Raw genomic sequence first — 19,106 nt, forward strand, 5'->3', positions numbered from 1 at the left:
ATAAGAAAGCTGTGGTACATATACACAATGGAGTATTACTCAGCCATTAAAAAGAATACATTTGAATCCGTTCTAATGAGCTGAATGAATCTGGAGCCTATTTTACAGAGTGAAGTAAGCCAGAAAGAAAATGACCAATACAGTATACTAACGCATATATATGCAATTTAGAAAGATGGTAATGATAACCCTGTATGTGAGATAGCAAAAGAGACACAGATGTATAGAACAGTCTTTTGGACTCTATGGGAGAGGGAGAGGGTGGGATGATTTGGGAGAATGGCATTGAAACATGTATAATATCATATAAGAAACGAATCGCTAGTCCAGGTTTGATGCAGGATACAGGAAGCTTAGGGCTGGTGCACTGGGATGACCCAGAGGGATGGTATGGGGAGGGAAGTGGGAGGGGAGTTCAGGATGGGGAACATGTGTACACCCATGGCAGATTCATATTGATGTATGGCAAAACCAATACAATATTGTACTTAGCCTCCAATTAAAATAAATAAATTTAAATTTAAAAAATAAAGGAGATATACTATTTCATAGACTCAAACACACAGTCTCTTTTTCATGTTTTAACATCTCTGAGATTGAAATGCATCCTAAAATTGATGACATCTTAGGTTAGATGAAATTATTTTTCCAAAAATTGGGAAAACAATACAGAGTGGTCAATATTTTATTTTCAAAATAGGGACATCTGAAACAAATACTTTCTTACATCATTTCATTTAGAAATAGAAATGTCTTTTATGAGAATGTAGGATAATCCTCCCCAAGAAAGAAAACTTTTAACTTTACATTGGTGTAGTATCTAAAATAAAATTAGGATTAAAAACATTAATGTCTATTTGGCATGATTTACCACATTACCACAATCCAGCATCATCTGAGAACAATGGGTCTCTCTCCAAATATCTTCATGTCCATTATTTATCTGGATCCTCAAACACACTATGAAGTGAGGGCAGTAGTTAGTATCATCATTTTACAAATGAGTTAGCTGAGGTTCAGGGGAAATAAACTTCATTTTTCAAGATGATATTACTAGAAACTCAAAACATGTAGTCTAAAGGTTCTTGTTGTGGAATTTCATGTTAGATGCATGGTGTAGTGTGGAAAGACTTGAAAACTGTGGGGCTGTGTCCTAGGTGCAAATATTTCAAGTATAGTGAAGATTATCTTTCTAAAGTCACAAGACTATTGGATGAAATCTGACCTTCTGAGGTCACTGAAAACAAAGTTGTTCTTGTCATATCACACATGATTTTACTGGCTTACATAGTATACACAGAATACTTTGTTACATTTGATTTTTATTATTTTCCATTAATGTAGCAATTTAGCCTGGTCAACTTGAGGTTTAGGATGAAAGGAGTTTGATTAGTAAAACAGGGATAAACTTCGGCAATGCTCATCATTATATTTGTACATATGGATCCATCCCGGGCATAGGAAATAAAGGACAGACAACAGTCTCTGTTGTCTGGGCTGGGTTTCTGCTGGGGCAGACCCTGGACCAAGCACTTCAAAAAAGCAACTGACCATTCCATTCGTGTATAAGTTTTTGTGTGGATGTATGTTTTTATTTCTCTTATGTATATACCTTGGAGTTAAAATTGCTTGGTCATGTTGTAACTCTGTGTTTAAACTTTTGAGAAACTGCCAGATTGTTTTCAAAGGTGGCTGCACTATTTCACAATCCACTAGCAGTCAATGAAGCCTCCAGTTTCTCTGCATCCTTGTCACAACAGTCTTTTTGCTCATAGCCATTCTAGTGAGTATAAAGTGTTCAATTTGCATTTCCCTCATGACTTTTTCATGTGCTTACTGAGTATCTGTATATCTTATTTGGAGAAATAGTTATTTAATAGCTTTGACCATTTAAATATCCATCAACAAATAAGTGGATAAACAAAATGTAGTACATCCATATAGTGGAATATTATTTTCAGACATAAAAAGAATGAATTATTAATACATACTACAATGTGGATGAAGCTTGAAAACATTATGCTAAGTGAAACAAACCAGACACAAAATGTTACATATTGTATGATTCTATTTATGTGAAATGTCCAGAAAAGGCAAATCCATAGAGACAGAAAGTAGGCTAATGGTAACAAGGGACTGAGATAGTAGGGAATGTGGAATGACTACCAATGAGTACAGTTTCTTCTTGAAATGATAAAAATGCTCAGGAATTAGTGATGATGAATGCAGAATCTAATGAATATGCTAAAGCATATTGTGAGCTTTAAAATAGTGAATTTTATAGTATGTGAATTGTATCTCAGTTTTAAAAAGCAAGTGATCAAAGATGTTTTCATGTATTTCTGAACTCTCCATTTTTTTACATAGATCTATATTTCTCTCTGTCCTTCAATACTATGCTGTCTTTTTAATTTTTTGTTTCTTTAAAAAAGTTTTATTCTATATTGGAGCATAGTTGATTAGCAATGTTGTGTTAGTTGCAGGTATACCATGCTGTCTTGATAATATCGTTCTGTATTGCCTCAAAATTAAGTAGTGTGAATCCTTCAACTTTGTGCTTGTTAAAGATGGTTTAATAAATTTTAGTATCATCTTGTCGATTTCTGCAGAAAATCCTGTTGAGATTTTAATTGGGAATTTGTTAGATTTATCTAACAACCAACCTGAACTCACCTTGCTCTGAGATACACTCTTACTAGTAGTAGAGTGAGCCTTCTCAAAGGACGCTAAATAAAGATTAATATGGACAAATGGGGAAACTTATGTTTAGAGAGATTAATTAACTCATACAAGGTTACAGCTCACTTTGCAGGTGTGACTGAAACCTGGATCTGATTCACAAGCCTCTGTGCTTTCTCTGATGCCAGATTGCTAATTTTAGGATTTTCAGTGAAAATTCGGTGTGACTCCAGTGTCGTGTGGCTGCTAAAAGATGATCCTAATTGGTTTGCTGTTTAGAAAGAGGGTGAAAGTCACTCAGTCATGTCCGACTCTTTGCGACCCCAGGGACTATGCAGTTCATGGAATTCTCTAGGCCAGAATATTGGAGTGGCTAGCCTTTCTGTTTTCAGGGGATCTTCCCAACCCAGGGATGGAACCCAGGTCTCCCACCTGCAAGGAGATCCAACCAGTCAATTCTAAAGGAAATCAGTACTGAATATTCATTGGAAAGACTGATGCTGAAGCTGAAACTCCAATCCTTTGGCCACCTGATGAGAAGAACTGACTCATTGGAAAAGACCCTGATGCTGGGAAAGATTGAAGGCAGGAGGAGAAGGGGAATGACAGAGGATGAGATGGTTGGATGACATCACCGACATGATGGACATGAGTTTGAGTAGGTTCCAGGAGTTGGTGATGGACATGGAAGCCTGGCATGGTGCAGTCCATGGGGTCACAAAGAGTCGGACACAACTGAGCAACTGAACTGAACTGAACTTAAAAAGAGGGAGATAGGAAATCTGCCCTCCTCTGGCCTATCAGAACTCTACTCAGGTATTGTGCCCAGTTGTGGGAAATATGCTCTTAGAGGGCTTGGGAACAGACTTTACCATCATGTTCAGCAGAGAGCTGATGCTGGTGTAGAAGCTTCCTACAGTTCTGTGCAATGTGGAAGAGCTTCAGTTTAGCCTAGGAAGGGAGAAACCAGGGGAGAAAAAACAAATAGCCTCAGAGATAGGAAAGGCTGTCTTGGGAAGCTTCTAGTGGCAGAACTTGGTAAAAAAGTATCTAGGGTTTGGCTCATTGAGCTCAGGGACATTTTCAGCTCTCATAGTCCACGAATTTGTGGTCATTGGAAGTTGTGGTCTGTGCCTTAACAAAGTGTGTTTTCCTATTCTAGTACTTTGCACAGGACCTGAGCATAGTACTAACTCATTAATTGTTTCTTGAGTTGAACAGAACGCTTGCTATAAATATAATGGAATCATTAGAAAATTGAACCTCAACTATATTGGAGTTTAACTTGACAATGGAATTATTACCTAATTTTTCAACCGCTGAAACAAAAATTCTTTGTTAAGTGATACAATATTTATGTGAATTAGCACCAACCTTTGGGGTGGCATTAAACATTCCCCATTAATAACGGCTTCTGAGTGATAGTGTATACTTGGCAAGGAATGGGAGCATTTATGGGTTTTCTCTCCCACTATTCACAGCCTTTCAATGAAAGCAGTGGCTCACTTGAGGTGAGGGAATAAAGGACAAGGGAGCACTTGGATTCTTCCCTGTGCTCTTCACATCGGGACTGGTGAACAAGGCTGACTTCATTCCACAGCTGGATTGATATGCAAATTTACCCCCACTAATTGGCTTCCCCAGCTGTCTCCAGAGGGCGGATGTATTCTTTTATAAAGTGCTGTCTAGGGCGGCATTGAGAACATTAGAACTACTTAATTGAATATCAATGAATCTTTATAAACTAATAATGATGAAGAGCCTGGGAAGCTTGATGTAGGTTTGGTGTATTGGGAAGAGGAGAGCCCTGATTTGAATTTGTGGGAAGTGAACATTTCTCTGGGTTTTATAAAATTCAATTTAGGCTGCTTTGACCTGAAGTCCTTGAAAGCCCCACAGGTGCCTTCTTCAACATGTGAGGTGGTGCGGGTTGACCATGAGCAAATGCGTGGGTCTATGTCCACTTCCAATAGATAGACAGACACACGCACACCTTCCCCTAATACAGAAAAACTTCCCCTAATACAGAAAAGCAAGAAGAGTCACTACTTTCCCAAAGTCAGCTTCAGAACCTAGGGCACTGCCATCAAACTGAGAATACCTGCTCTTACTGCACAGTGCAGTGGGGGTGTGTCTCCTCTGTCCCGGCAGAGCTGACATTTGGACACTGATTTATGCCTTCAAGTCCTACCAGGAAGTCTGCTGAATGGACCAAAAGACCAAGCCAAACTAAAAGAACAAACAAATCCCGTGCAGTTAAAAGCAGCTGGGCTGGTGTGGCTGGATCCCTGGGATGCTTAGAAGTTCACTGAATTGTACCTAAGAGGAGGATTTCATTTTCCTCCTTTTCTCTCCCTCCCTCTAAAACCTGTGTTTCTAGACCTTCAAAAGCATTATACAAAAAAGATACAACAAAATTGCAGTATCACTAAAAGAAATAGACATAGATTGATGGAACAAAATAAAAAGTCTAGAAACTGGCCCTGGTATATAATAATTTATTATGCATTAAGGGTATTCTTTCTGATCTGGGGAAAAGGACAACTTGATCCATAACAGGCACTGGAAGAATTGGTTAACTATTTAATATAAACATTTATTATTAAAGATAGAGCTCACAGGATACTCCTAAACAAATTCTGATTGTTTAAAAAGTTTGATATGTGTTACTCTCTCCATACATCTCCCCTTCTCCCTCCTCCATTTAAAATAGATAGCCAATGGGAATTTGATGTATGACTCAGGGAACTCAAACAGGGGCTCTGCAACAGGTTGAAGGGTGGGGTGGGGGAGGGAGTTGGGAGGGAGGTCTGGGAGAGAGTGGACATGGGTGTACTTACATCTGATTCTTGTTGATGTATGACAGAAAACCTGTAAAATTCTGTAAAGCAATTATCCTTCAATTAAAAAAAAGTTTGATATGTGGCCATTTAAAATGAAATGAGATAGACACATATGCATAAACATAGATGGCTAGACATGAGATATTATTAGTTTTAAAAATCCAATTGCAGAATTCAATTCTCTTTTGAGAATTCAAATCTCTTTTGAGAAAACTCTATATAAAAATGTCCCTGGTAAAATAATTGCTTAGTTTATCAGAGAGAAGCTTTTCCCTTGCATGACATACTACAATGACACTTTGACATATACTCATAAAAGCAAAACAACCCCCCCCAACAGAATCTCTGGGTGTTTTGGAATAAGCATGAAATACACTTTGATTTAAAAAAATAAAGAAAAGCAAAAAGAGTTATCTATACAAAAAGAAATAATGAAGGAGGCAATGAGCTGAATAATAATGTGATTTGGGGGTAAATAAAACATTTTCAGCTTGAAAGTGGAGGAAGAAACCATAAAGAGAAACTCTGATAAACTTGATTTTAAAAAAGAACTACAAGTCAAGAAAATCACGAAAAATAAAATTAAAGGGCCAATGACAGAGTCAGAACAATATTTGCAATGAATATATATATATATCAAGTATTCTGACAAGTCAATAAGAAAAGATGAATCTGCTCGATAGAAACACAGGCCATGGATATGAACAGACAGTTCACAATAAAGAAATACAAAAGCCAATAAACATGAAAACCATAATAGCAGTAAAAACCACAAATTTAAAAATGCTATCTTTATTATCTATCAAATTAGGAAGCTTTTCTTTTAGTGCTAATGCCAAGTTGTGGCAGAGATGTGAGAAGAACATTCATCTACACATCTGGAAGGCAATTGGCAATGTATATCAAGAGCCTTAGAATGTTTCATAGACTTTGGCCCAGGAATTCTATTTTTATTGACACACATCCTAAGCTCCTGCAGAGGTTCAATGTTCGAAGATTTACCTATAAAGATTTTTACTCATAATAGCCTCAAATTGTGACTAACCTAAATGTTCATGGATTGCCATTTAGTTCAATATATTAGTTAAGTAATTATTAGTCAAACAATTATGCTATTGCTATATGAATGTTACATAAAAAATTTTAAAGTATTTTAACAGACTACTGATATGAGGAAATGCTCATTCTCCAGAAATGGAAAAATAATACATAAAGGAGGAATCAAGATTACTCTCTCCTCTAAGTAGTTTCATCTTAAAAAGAAGTCTCCCTGACACTTCATTCTCTTCTAACTACCTGACCAAGATTCCTTTTCTTCTATTTGCATCCAAATTTTTCATAAGAGTAGTCCACAAACTCACCTCTTTTTCATTCTTAAAGTGTCATGATTTGGATTCTAGCCCTGAATCTGCTCCCAGAAACTAACACAAATGACATCTCTGTTACTAGTGTGGAAGATCCACTGCAGGTCTCCACACTGGTCAGGGCTGGTTTGTCTTCTTCCATGTGCCCTTTTAAGACTAGGTTCCCAAGCGGGAATCTTCTGACTATTCACTCTCTTCCTAGGCGATCTTATCCACTCTCAGGATTTTCATTATTACCTTGGGCAGAGTACTCTTGTGATTCCTACCTTTTGCCCAGATCTCTCCCTTCAAACTTCAGAACTGTGTCTGTCTGTCTGTCGGATATTTCCATCTGGATGTCCCTCAGTGCAGTATTTACTGTTTCACTTGGTGGCATCACCAGTCTTTCAGTAGGAATGTCCTTGTATGCTTATTTCTCTTTCTCCTTCTCTCTCTCTCACCCTTATCCTTATTCCCTCACTACCCACTAAGAACATGCATGCACATTTAACCTCCTTAACAGCAGGCACCATGGCTTAGTCATCAGTGTACACACAGCACCTTGTGTAGTGCCTGGTACCCAAGTAGGTGCTTAAATATTGATTAAATGAATGAATGAAATTATTGACTCTTTATTCACATTAATTCTTTTGACTCTTTCTCTGATTTTGCTTGTATTTTTAAAGCAAAGAGAGAAAAATGTAAAAATTGCTTTCCTTCTGCCATCTTTTGTGGGAATAATATCAAGTAAAAAATGAGAGTGCCCACTTTAGTCCCTCCAGTCACATTAAAGGCTGAGCCCTACAACATTTTGCTGCATAAACATCTTGACCTTGATTATACTTGTAAGTACATGGTTAAATGTATATACATATAAATATGTCCTTTTTAATAGAAGTACAGTTGATGTACAAAATTGTGTTAGTTTCAAGTGTATAGCAAAGAGATTCAGTTATATATACATATATATGTATATACATTGTAAATTGCAATCATATTAGACATATGAGACTGCAATTTATTCTTTCACCTAACAAGATATCATGGATGTCTTTACAGGACACGTAAATCTGTCCCTGCTTTTTCTATGGCTACATAGAGCCCCATTGTGTGGACATACTGTAATAAATTGAAGCATTCCTTATTGATAAAAACTTAGGTTGTTTACCTAAGTAAATATTTTTGTAGAAGGAATTATAGATTCTTTGAAATGGAATTTTAGTGTTGTGAAGCATATAGATACAAAATTTTATTACATATTGCCTAGTATTATACATATATAAATGCATGTATCAATACATATATATATGTACATGTATTTATATGTGCTCATTCTATTTAACAGTCCATGCATATCTAGTTCCTTTTACACCCAGTAATATATGATATTACCAACCTTTTAATGCTTACTGATCTGACTGGAAAAACAGTGTATTATTTTAATTTTTATACTCTTATTTAGTAAAAATGAACATATTTTAATACATTAATTGGCAGTTTGTATTATTTAAAAAAAATCTGTGAATAACATCTGGTATTCTTTGATCATTTTTTAATTAATTAATTTTTATTTTTGGCCATGCCAGGTGGCATGCAGGATCTTTGTTCCCGGAACCAGGGATCTAACCTGAGCCCCCTGCGGAAGTGCAGTCATAACCACTATAACACCAGGGAAGTCCCTTTCAATCATTTTTTAATTGGATTGTTTGTAGAAATACTTTGCTTAGCAGAACTATTAACGTTTTGTCAGATATGCTGCAAATATTTTTCCTAATCTATTGCTTGTCCTTTAACTTTATATATATAGTTTGCCATATAATTTTAAATCTTCTAGGTACTGATATTGTCAATATTTTGCTTTATGGTTTTTCGGTTTGAATATTTTACTTATATATTACTTTCTACTTTCTTGTAAAACTTAAGTTTTTACATGTTGCTTTTTAACTTACCTGAATATTTTTTGTATATGTGTGAAATAAAGTTGCATATTTTATTCCAAATAGATAATGGTCCCTATGTGCTATTTGTTGAATAATGTTTACTTTCCCCAATGATTCATAAATATCATAAACCTTATTATACATTACGTATATAGGCAGGTATATATGTCTGTTTCTAGAATACTTATTCTGTTTATTTGATCTACCTGATTCTTTCTGTGCTGGTAATAGGCTAGTTTAATAGATTTTTATATTTATAGTATATTTTGATACTTAGTACCTATGTTCTCCTTTATTCTTCTTATCTAAAAATGTTCTTATTTATAATTACATTAAATCTTCCAGAAGAAACTCAGAATCAACTTATAATGTTCAAAAAAATTACCACTGATTCTTTGATTGGAGTCATATTTTTATAATAATTTGCAAAATATCTGCCTCTTGATGATACTGTCTTTCTCTGTAGGAATCAGGCATGTCCCATCCATTTGGATCTTATTGTGTGTCCTTTGATACTATTTGGGTTCTTCTAAATCCTTCTAGATTTGCTGTTCATCAAGCCTCTGTTCTGACATTTGGGCCAATCTGGATAAAGTAGATTTTTCTTAATTAGGAATTGGATATGCAGATCAGGGACAAGGAAGGGAATGATTGTCTCAGAGTCACACAGCAAATTAATGATGGGGCTAGGCTGATGGTAGAGACAGAGACGGCGAGAGAAAAATAGGGAGAAACTGATATTTTGCACAGAAGGTAAATTATCTTTGCAAAGGGAGGAACTATGATACACCCACAAAGTGGGTGGAAGGAGTGGTAAGGGCAAAGAGTGGGGGACCATTGTGCCCCTCTTCTGCTCACAGAACTTACTGTCAAGAGGGTACAGAATGTGTATAGTGTGCTTAATACACAATTATTTGAGTAAGTCTGTCATTAGAAGATCAGAAACTCTGGGTGGGAGCTCAAGTCATTTAGATACTGTTAACTATAACCAGACCCTCCATTTCTCAGTGGTCTGGGAAACAAGGGTTATTCATAGATGGTTGGACTAAGTCAGAAGTTATTTAGATAATGCATCGTGAGCAGCAGCCTCTACTAGACAGATTACCCAGCTAAGAGCCAGGAAGCCCCAAACATGAACTCACCAAGGGAGTTTGGGCCAATCACGAAATCTCTCTGGGCTTCACCTTTCCCTAATGCAGCACTGAGATGCTACCTGATCCCGCCCTATTTACCTAAAGGGGCATTGGTAGGTTAGAACCAGGGTCAACCTGTAAGTAAACAATGAATGCAGGGAAGAAGACAACATGGTCACCATGAAAAAGGGTGTGTGGAGCTCTGAAGAAGTAGCAGTTCAGCTAGATCCAGAGAAAGAAGAGGATGACAGGGTGGGCATTGATCATGATGGGAAAGGAACCTTGACCATGACACATGCTTTGGAGCCAGCCGTAAGCAAGAACCCTTTAAAGGTAAGATAAGGAAAACCCCAAGAACTAGGGTAGGTGAGAGGAGGGAGGTAGATGTGATGAATTTCCAGGATAACATTGCTGTGCCTGCAGTGTCCTGACTAGAGGCATTGAGAGGAAGGGAAGGCCAGGGGTGAGAAAAGCTGGAGACCTCTGCAGGGGGAATATTGGTCCACAGGGAGGACAAGAGCTGCTGTGCAGTCAGAAATGATCTGGTGGGGACTTTACTTATTAATCTGATTGCAACTGACCCATGAGATGATTAACAGTAATTCACATCCTGGGGAGTAAGAGGTTTGATGGCATCTTCAGCTGGGCTGAGAAATGTAATCTGTGGTGGAGATCGTATCAGGAGAGAAGGGGCCAGAGTGGCAGCGGGGATGATTCTACTTGGCAGCCTATAGCCAGGGAAGCTGTTCACTCTTTGCAGGAATAAAACACTGACCCGATGAGCCAGCCATTGGAGATGTAGACAGTTGCAGGAGACAGTTGCAGGACAAGGAGCTGACAGTCTGGAGACCTGGCTGAGCCTGCAAATGTGACCCAAAGAGCTGGAGGGACAAGTGGGAACTCTCCAGCTTGAATCAGGCAAGAGTTGAATCTGGGATAGGAACTCTGCTTCTTTGGGGTTTATTTCCCAGAACATACACAGGGAAGACATTGTAAGGACTCTTGCTTTAGGGGAGACTCTAATAATTGCGAAGCCTCAGTCAGAAGAGTTTGAGCAAGCTCTGGGAGTTGGTGATGGACAGGAAGGACTGGCATGCTGCAGTCCATGGGGTAGCAAAGAGCTGGACACGACTGAGCAACTGAACTGAAGTCAGAAGAAGGCTGTCATGGTTCCAGTTTTGGTTTGGAAATTGTTTTGTGTGCAGGTACTGGGGAGACCCAAAGACAGGACATGGATGTTGTACCAGCAATCACTGGTGGAGCAATGAGCCTTGGTAACTTGGCTGTGTCATTGGCAGAAGGACATTGGGCATGCACTTTGTCTAGGGAAAGAGGCATGCCCAGGCTTGAATGGCAGAGGGAAAGGAGAAAAGGAAGAACAAAGTGGCTGAGGCATTTCTGAGAAGGAGAAGACAGACAAGGAGGAAGAGGCTGCGTTTCAAGTTACAGCGGGAAACAGAACGCAACTGGAAAAGGAGCTATGGTGGCCACATGGCTCCCAGGAAACGGTCCCTGCCCTGGAGCCAGGAGCCTCATCCCCTTGGCTCCTCAAAAGAGGCTGTTGTGCAGGAATCCGCTGAGCAGGAAAAGCCAGGATAGAGGGGGTGGTGGAGGTAGGGAGGAGGGCTTCCAAGGTCCATTGAAGGGAAGGAGCAAAGAGAATGAGCTCAGCAGACCCAGCATAGATGGAGTGAGAATACAGAGGTCGCCTCCAGCCTGTGATAGGGGAAAGCAAAGAGCTGAAGGGGGAGGGGGATAGGCCAGAAAGTTCAAAGGCAGCCTCGAAGGACTCATTAAAATGACACAAACACAAATCACAACTTAGCATAGGAACATGTACAACAAGTGGCCTAAGAATGCATAAGGCCAGAGAGGTAGCCGCTGGGGCCCTGGGAGAAGAGAAAAGGGATGTCACTTCAGTATAAGGACAAGGCTCAAGACAAAAAGGATAGTGTATTGTTGGGGAGGCCAAGGGGGCTGGGGGCTCTTCACAAGGGGCAGCGGGGAGGAAAGCCAGAAGGGAAGGCTGAGTTTCTCACGCAGTTTGCATTTTCTAGGAACTGCAAAAGGAGGGTTTCAAGATATAGGATTCTGAAGGTGAATTTGGGAGACAGCGGGCAGCATTGTGAAGATGAAAAGCAAAATAAATTTCAAAGGAAACATTATTTAAAGCAAACTCCACTTTCCCTCCCCAAAAAGATGAAATATAGGAGTGAAAGGATATTTCCACCGTACCTACACTGCAAAGATGGGCTGAAAACAACAGGAGAGAGGTCCATCATAAGAAAGTGTTTTGCAAGTGTTAGTCGCTCAGTTGTGTCTGACTCTTTTGTGACCCCGTGGACTGTAGCCTGCCAGGCTCCTCTGTCCTTCACTGTCTCCTGCAGCTTGCTCAAACTCATGTCCATTGAGTCGATGATGCCATCCTGGGCCCCCTCCAGATGTACAGAGGCAGACTTCCTGAAGAAATGGATATTTTAAACTCCTCATTGCCTATTTGTTCACTAGGTTTTATATTATGTGTGATCCTAATATTATTTACCTCTATTGTATCTGCATGATGGAAATTGTATATGTACAGTTGTGTGCCACTGTACATCTCTTTCCAACATCATATTTAGTGACATCTTATTGTTAGTTTGAAATCTGCTGTAGTGAGAGTATGTATACCATGAGAGTCGGAAAACACTATAATTAAAGGCTTGGATGATTGTCAAGACTTAAGAAAGGGGTGGTGAAAATATTAATAATGCAAATGAAACTTAAAAATGTGTTGTGTTTGTAACCATGACATTTATGAACAGTTCAAAAAATAAGGAAATAGTCTTCCAGTATTTGAAAACTATTTTCTGATTTAGCAAAAATCACTCATATCACTGATAAACAAGTGAATTTCTACCATCCGTAATGCAGAAACTGAAAGATGCTTTAGTTTAATGAATATAATTTCTATGAGGGTAAAATGTAGCTTGCTTGTAATCATATATCAGAGTTCATGACAGTTACATTTGTCAAATCATGGTTCACTCTGATTGCAGCCATAGATAGTCTATGAATGCAATAGCTTGGCAAAAATGAAAAAAAGTATTCAGGGAAAATCAACTGGACATATGGAATTTATAAGAAAAGAATATTGTATCAGGTTGGCCAAAAAATTCATTTGAGTCTTTCCATAACATCTTATGGTATGTTCAATATTCAATATATTTTCTTATTGTTTGTAAATTGTGTGCTGCACATCATTTGTGTCATATGTACAGACATGCACCAGCACACTATTAAGGAAAAAATGTATTTCCTCTAGCAAACAAACTCAGAGTAAATTTCTAAAGACAGTTTTATTTTTTAAGGCACACTTCTCTGCATATCTCAATATTAAACTCAATTTCTAGATAATAAAGTCAAACTCTTTATCCTCATTCTGCTTAATGGATGTAGATTCCATGGAAACAAGTGATGAATAGGGCAGCAGTGCCTCGGAGTTAAGGCAAATTTCCCCCTGAGACTCTCCAAATATCTTTAGAGATGACCAATGAAATATTATGGTCCTTTGGTTGAAAGCAACCAAAGTAGAACCATTATGAAAATTAGGAACATCCAGAAGATACAGGCATAGAACAGCGTGAAAACTAGAGTCTAAGAGTCAAGACTTGGATGCCACTAGTCCCATGCTTTCCACTAGTCTCCTCAAATTCCCTGTGGACTTAGGGCTTTATCAATTTCAAATTAAGGAGCTGGTAAGTGTACTATAACTTCTCTGAGGACACATTCACTGCTGACCTATAAGAAGAAACCGCTTTCCTTTTAATACTCAAAGTGAAAAATATTTTGGTTTTAACATCCAAATAATTTTTGGTCCAAAAGCTATTCTGCTGCATTAGAGAGTGTTAAGAAAAATTTGATTGCTCTGAAATACATACATACTTAATATACATATTAATTTCCATATGAAAATATTCAAACATGCATAATGCAATGACTCCCCACATGTTCATCCTTCAGCTTCAGCACTTAACAAGATTTTGCATTTGTACCTCAAGTTATATTATTAATATAATAAAGGAACCATTAATAGTTATTTAAAGGAATTTCTTACTTAAGTTTTTTGTAAATGAAAGGATTCCTCTCCTTCTTCCACATTCCCTACCTGTCCAAATTCTGTTTCTCTTCAAAATGTAGCTCCAATGACACGTTCTCCAGAAAGTTCTCCCTTAGAGCCTTTCCCCATCCCTCAACACCTATAAACATCCCCAGTCCTCTGAATTCCCATAACCCTTCTTATACCTCTTATACAGCTCTTTGCATTCTCCTGGACTTTGTGTTCTTGTCTCAACCCTTCTCTTAAACTCTCCTGTTCACTTCTGTACCTACTACTACTACCCAGGCTAAGACGTCATTTCTTTCTATGTATCCTGTTGCCCATAATGCTGAGTGTATCAGTTTCCTCAGGCTGCTGTAACGAAGTACCACAAACAGTACTAACTGCAGGAATGCATTGTCTCCTAGTTCTGGAGGCTGTGTGCTGTGCTGTGCTGTGCTAAGTCACTTCAGTCGTGTCTGACTCTTTGTGACCCCATGGACTCTAGCCCACCAGGCTCCTCTGTCCATGGGACTCTTCAGGCAAGAATACTGGAGTGGGTTGCCATGCTCTCCTCCAGGGGATCTTCCTGACCCAGGGATCGAATCTGTGTCTTCTGCATTGGCAGGCGGATTCTTTACCACTAACGTCCCCTGGGAAGCTCCAGTTCTGGAAGCTGGAAGTCTGAAATCAACATGTCAACAGGGTTGGTTCCTTCTGAGGGCTGTGAGGGAGAATCTATCCTAGGCCTTGTCTCTTAGCTTCTGTAGCCTCAGACATTTCTTGGCTTATAAGTAACTCCTCTTCCTTTGTCTTCACACTGTGCTTCCTCTGTAGGTATCTGTGTCTAAATTTCACCTTTTCATAAGTACACCAATCATATTGGTTAGGGTTCATCAGAATCGCCTCATTTTAACTTGATTACCTCTGTAAAGATCATATTTGCAGCTAAGCTTACTTTCTGAGGTATTAAGGGTTAGGATTGCAACATGTCTTTTTGGAGGGGACAGAGCTCAACCTACAACAGTTGGCACCCATAAATGTTAATCAGATGCCTTCAAGGATATAAGGACTTCTTTTTTTTTTTTTTGAGTGGATTATCATTCCTAAAGTAGTTACTTGTGAAAATCCCAAATCAGCCTCCTTAGAACAGCATACCCCTGTGTGTTCCCTTTCTAGAAAAGTGGACAAGGCACAGTGACTTGAGGACACATTTATTTTTTCTCTCTTACTTTCTAATTTTGTAATCTCTTAATCCAAGTCTTTCTAGAGAAACTGTATAAAGCATAGGTCTCTTGTTTGTATTATATGGCCTAGAAGAAAACATTTTATCAGTGATCCAAAGATTTTATTTTATCCAATAGAAAAAGGATACATTTCCCATTTCATTTCTGGGCAACCACTCAGTCATTCACTCAACTGTTTAACCAATATTTATTGAGAACTTTTATATGCCAGGTTCTAGGTTGGCACTGCGAGCACAGTGGTGACCAGCCACAACTGCTGCCCCCACAGGAATGAGTTACAATTGAGGGATATGCAATTTCTTAAGCCCAGTATACCCATCAGAAGTTGGTTCGTTTTCTAGGGCTTCTGTCTCCTCATCTGGATCTGGCCAGATTTCACAGCCCAATCATCTACCAGCATTTGGTAATTCCAATGACTTCCAATTTCTAATATCTCTTCTCCCCTCTCTGAAAAACAGCTTTATGAATATTCCTTTCTTTGTGATACTAGCCATTTTCTCAGCCCCTTTTCCAAGGCTTTTGAGAGTCATCATGCCTATTGTTCCCTTTCAATTAGACTGAAAATTTCCCTTGAGAGTTTTATTTAGGTTGTTTCCAAACTGTCCGCCTGCTCTTTAGACCAGTGGTTTTCCAACTTAGGGGGCAGTGAAGCTTAGTGGTGGTCCATGAATCCAAGAAAGGAATTGAAGTAGCACTGACTTAAATGTTGGTAGTAGAGGATTAGAGAAGTAGGTGGTTAAGAGGAGTGGTTCACCAACTTTAACACGTTTAAGAATCCCCCAGGATGCTGGTTTAAAGCACATATTTCAAAATTTCACCCTGAATAATTCGATTCAGTAGGAAGCCAGTAGCCATTGGACTGCACTTTGAGATACACTGAACTAGAGTACATGGTGCTTGTGGGAAAGAAAGGCACATTAGGATCCGAGAGGGCAGGGCCAAGTCACTGAGAGCCTTCAATGTCAGGTTGAATTATCTGGACTTTAGACTTTCTACTCTAGGTGATTGATGGAAAGCTGGGGGAGGCTGTGTGACCCAAGAGAGACCCACCATTAGAGAGAACTTGGGTCTGGTGGGAACACTCACCTAGAGGGGAGGCAGAACCAGCATGGAGTCTGGGAGCCCAGCAGGGGCACTGGTGGGAGAGTCCCAGGGAAGGAGTGGTGATGAATGAGGGCCTGGACTAGGGACACTCTCCATCCAAATGCATTCCTTCTGGATGCACTTAGAAAGGAGAGAGTCACTTCCAAAAACCTGGGCCAAGAAGGAAGAAAAGAAGTTGTTCTTTCCCCTATGGCATGTCGAATTTTGCTGGCGATTTACTGGAATTCTTTCCAAAGCTGGAATTACCCAAGTAACTCACTGAGGCCACCCGAAAGGGATCTGATGTCATAGTTTGCTTTAATAAGTCAACTCTGCAGAGATATAAGGAGAAGGCAATGGCACCCCACTCCAGTACTCTTGCCTGGAAAATCCCATGGATGGAGGAGCCTGGTGGGCTACAGTCCATGGGGTCGCTAAGAGTCAGACACGACTGAGCGACTTCACTTTCACTTTTCACTTTCATGCATTGGAGAAGGAAATGGCAACCCACTCCAGTGTTCTTGCCTGGAGAATCCCAGGGACGGGGGAGCCTGGTGGCCTGCCGTCTATGGGGTCGCACAGAGTTGGTCACGACTGAAGCGACTTAGCAGCAGCAGCAGCAGAGATGTACGTGGAGGTAATCTGTCGTAGTCGGGGGAAAAAACAAAGAAAATTTTATTCTTGGAAGCTGAACACATTAAAGCTGAACTGGACTTTATTTTATTTTATTTTTAATATAAATTTATTTATTTTAATTGGAGGCTAATTACTTTACAATATTGCATTGGTTTTGCCATACATCAACATGAATCTGCCATGGGTGTACACGTGTTTCCCATCCTGAACCCCCCTCCCTCCTCCCTCCCTGTACCCTCCCTCTGGGTCGTCCCAGTGCACCAGCCCCAAGCAACCAGTATCATGCATCAAACCTGGACTGGCGATTCGTTTCATATATGATATTATACATGTTTCAATGCCATTCTTTAAAATTCAGATCAGTTCTCTGGCTGACAACTGGGAAAATGAATTGCTGTCCCACTGAGCATTCAACTAAATAGAACATCTAACCCAGTGGTCTTCAGACTGTTGGATGGATTCAAACCATTTTAACTGTTAAAAAATGTACATTACTGCTTCTCTTCTAAGATCCTGATTCATTCAGATGAGGAGGAGGCCTTGAATCTACACCTCTAAATCAGTTTCTCTAGGTGACTCTACTACAAGTGGTCAACATCCACACTTCAAGAATCATTGCCATAGAGAACTTTTATCTGTTATCATGCAGTTATCCTGGTTTTGCCATTTTAAGGCTCTGCATTAAGCACTTTGAGGGGTTCACAAGGAAAGAAGCTGAGTCTCTAATCCCCAAGGGGCTCACAGTCTCCAAGGCAAGCCACCTAAGCACAAAACTGAATTTCAGGGGAGAGATTGACAAATAATCCTGAAAGGGGCAGAAAAATAATGCTGGGATGTTTCCAGCAGTGGAGCGGGCTTATTTACTAATCCAGTTGCTTTTATGAGATCAGCTGCAGAGGTGGTCTGGAAGTAAAGAAGTAACAAGACTGAATTGTTGAAAGCCATGAAGACTATGCCTTAGGAGTGCCTTTCATAGGCATCCTTTGAAAAGCATCAAGCTGTATAAGAGAACTCAGTAAATAAGAAAGAACAACAGCCCCAGACAACTTGGAGAGTAAATCTGTGTAGTGTTTCCTTCCAGAACATTTTAACACTGGGGAGTGATAATTCTCCTTGACCTAGCTGTCAGCAATCACCAAGGTCACCCAGCTTCCTCCCCTTGCAGCTAAGGCAATTAGAGCCTGAGAGGTGAAAGCCCTTGAGCAGGTCACGTGGTGTTTGGAGTCAGTGCTAGAGCCCTTTACAAATTCCTCTAGGTCATGGAGGAAGGTCCTTTAATGGACCCTGTTCCTACTAGCCCCTGGCTCTCCATCACCTTCTGGTGGCTCCAGTCAGGATGCTGAATGCCTACTCTGGGCACTCAAAATGGACTTCTTCTTAGCACATTTCCCTATGTGGTTTCCTAGTGATGATACTGTACTGGCTAGCACTTACTATGTGGCAGGCTTCACTTTCAAATTAGCTTTTATCTGCAAAACCCTATTTGTATATCTATTTTAGAGATGAAGAGACCAAGATCCAGAGAAGTTAAAGAAATCGCCCCAGTTCACACGGCTATTGAATGTCAGAAGTATGATCAGAATGCAGGGCAGAGCAGTAGAGCTTGTGCCTCTACATACCATGCTGCACACCCTCCTGGAGCTGTTCTGGGACTCAAGTCTGTCTCCTCTACCAGACTGTGAGCTCCATGGAGGTCAGGAACCATGTCTGTCTTGGTAACTGCTGTATCCTCAGTACTGAATACAAAGTAGACATTCAGTAAATATTTTTTTGATGAAGGAATAAATAGAGTTGGGCTGAGCTGACACTGATAAAATCGTTCAGTGCTGTCTTTAGAACCAGTCCTGTTTCCACCATTAATTCCCATGACCTTTGTTAAGACCTGCCCTTTTCTGGACTTTGGTCTTGCTTTCTACAGAATGAAGGTGGTACACTCTAAGAGACCTGACATGTGTGACAGTTTAGAAGCCTCCACCATCACCAAATCCAAGGCTCCTGGGAGGGTCAGGCCAAATCTATGGCATGACCTCACCCCTGGCCCTAAGCCTTGTCATTTATGCTCCAAATCTTGGTGTTATGTTCAGAAGTATGAAATAATAAGTCAGGGCTGGTAAAAAGGGGAAG

Source organism: Bos taurus, chromosome X (genome assembly GCF_002263795.3).
Source record: "Bos taurus isolate L1 Dominette 01449 registration number 42190680 breed Hereford chromosome X, ARS-UCD2.0, whole genome shotgun sequence".
NCBI classification, from domain to species: Eukaryota; Metazoa; Chordata; class Mammalia; order Artiodactyla; family Bovidae; genus Bos; species Bos taurus.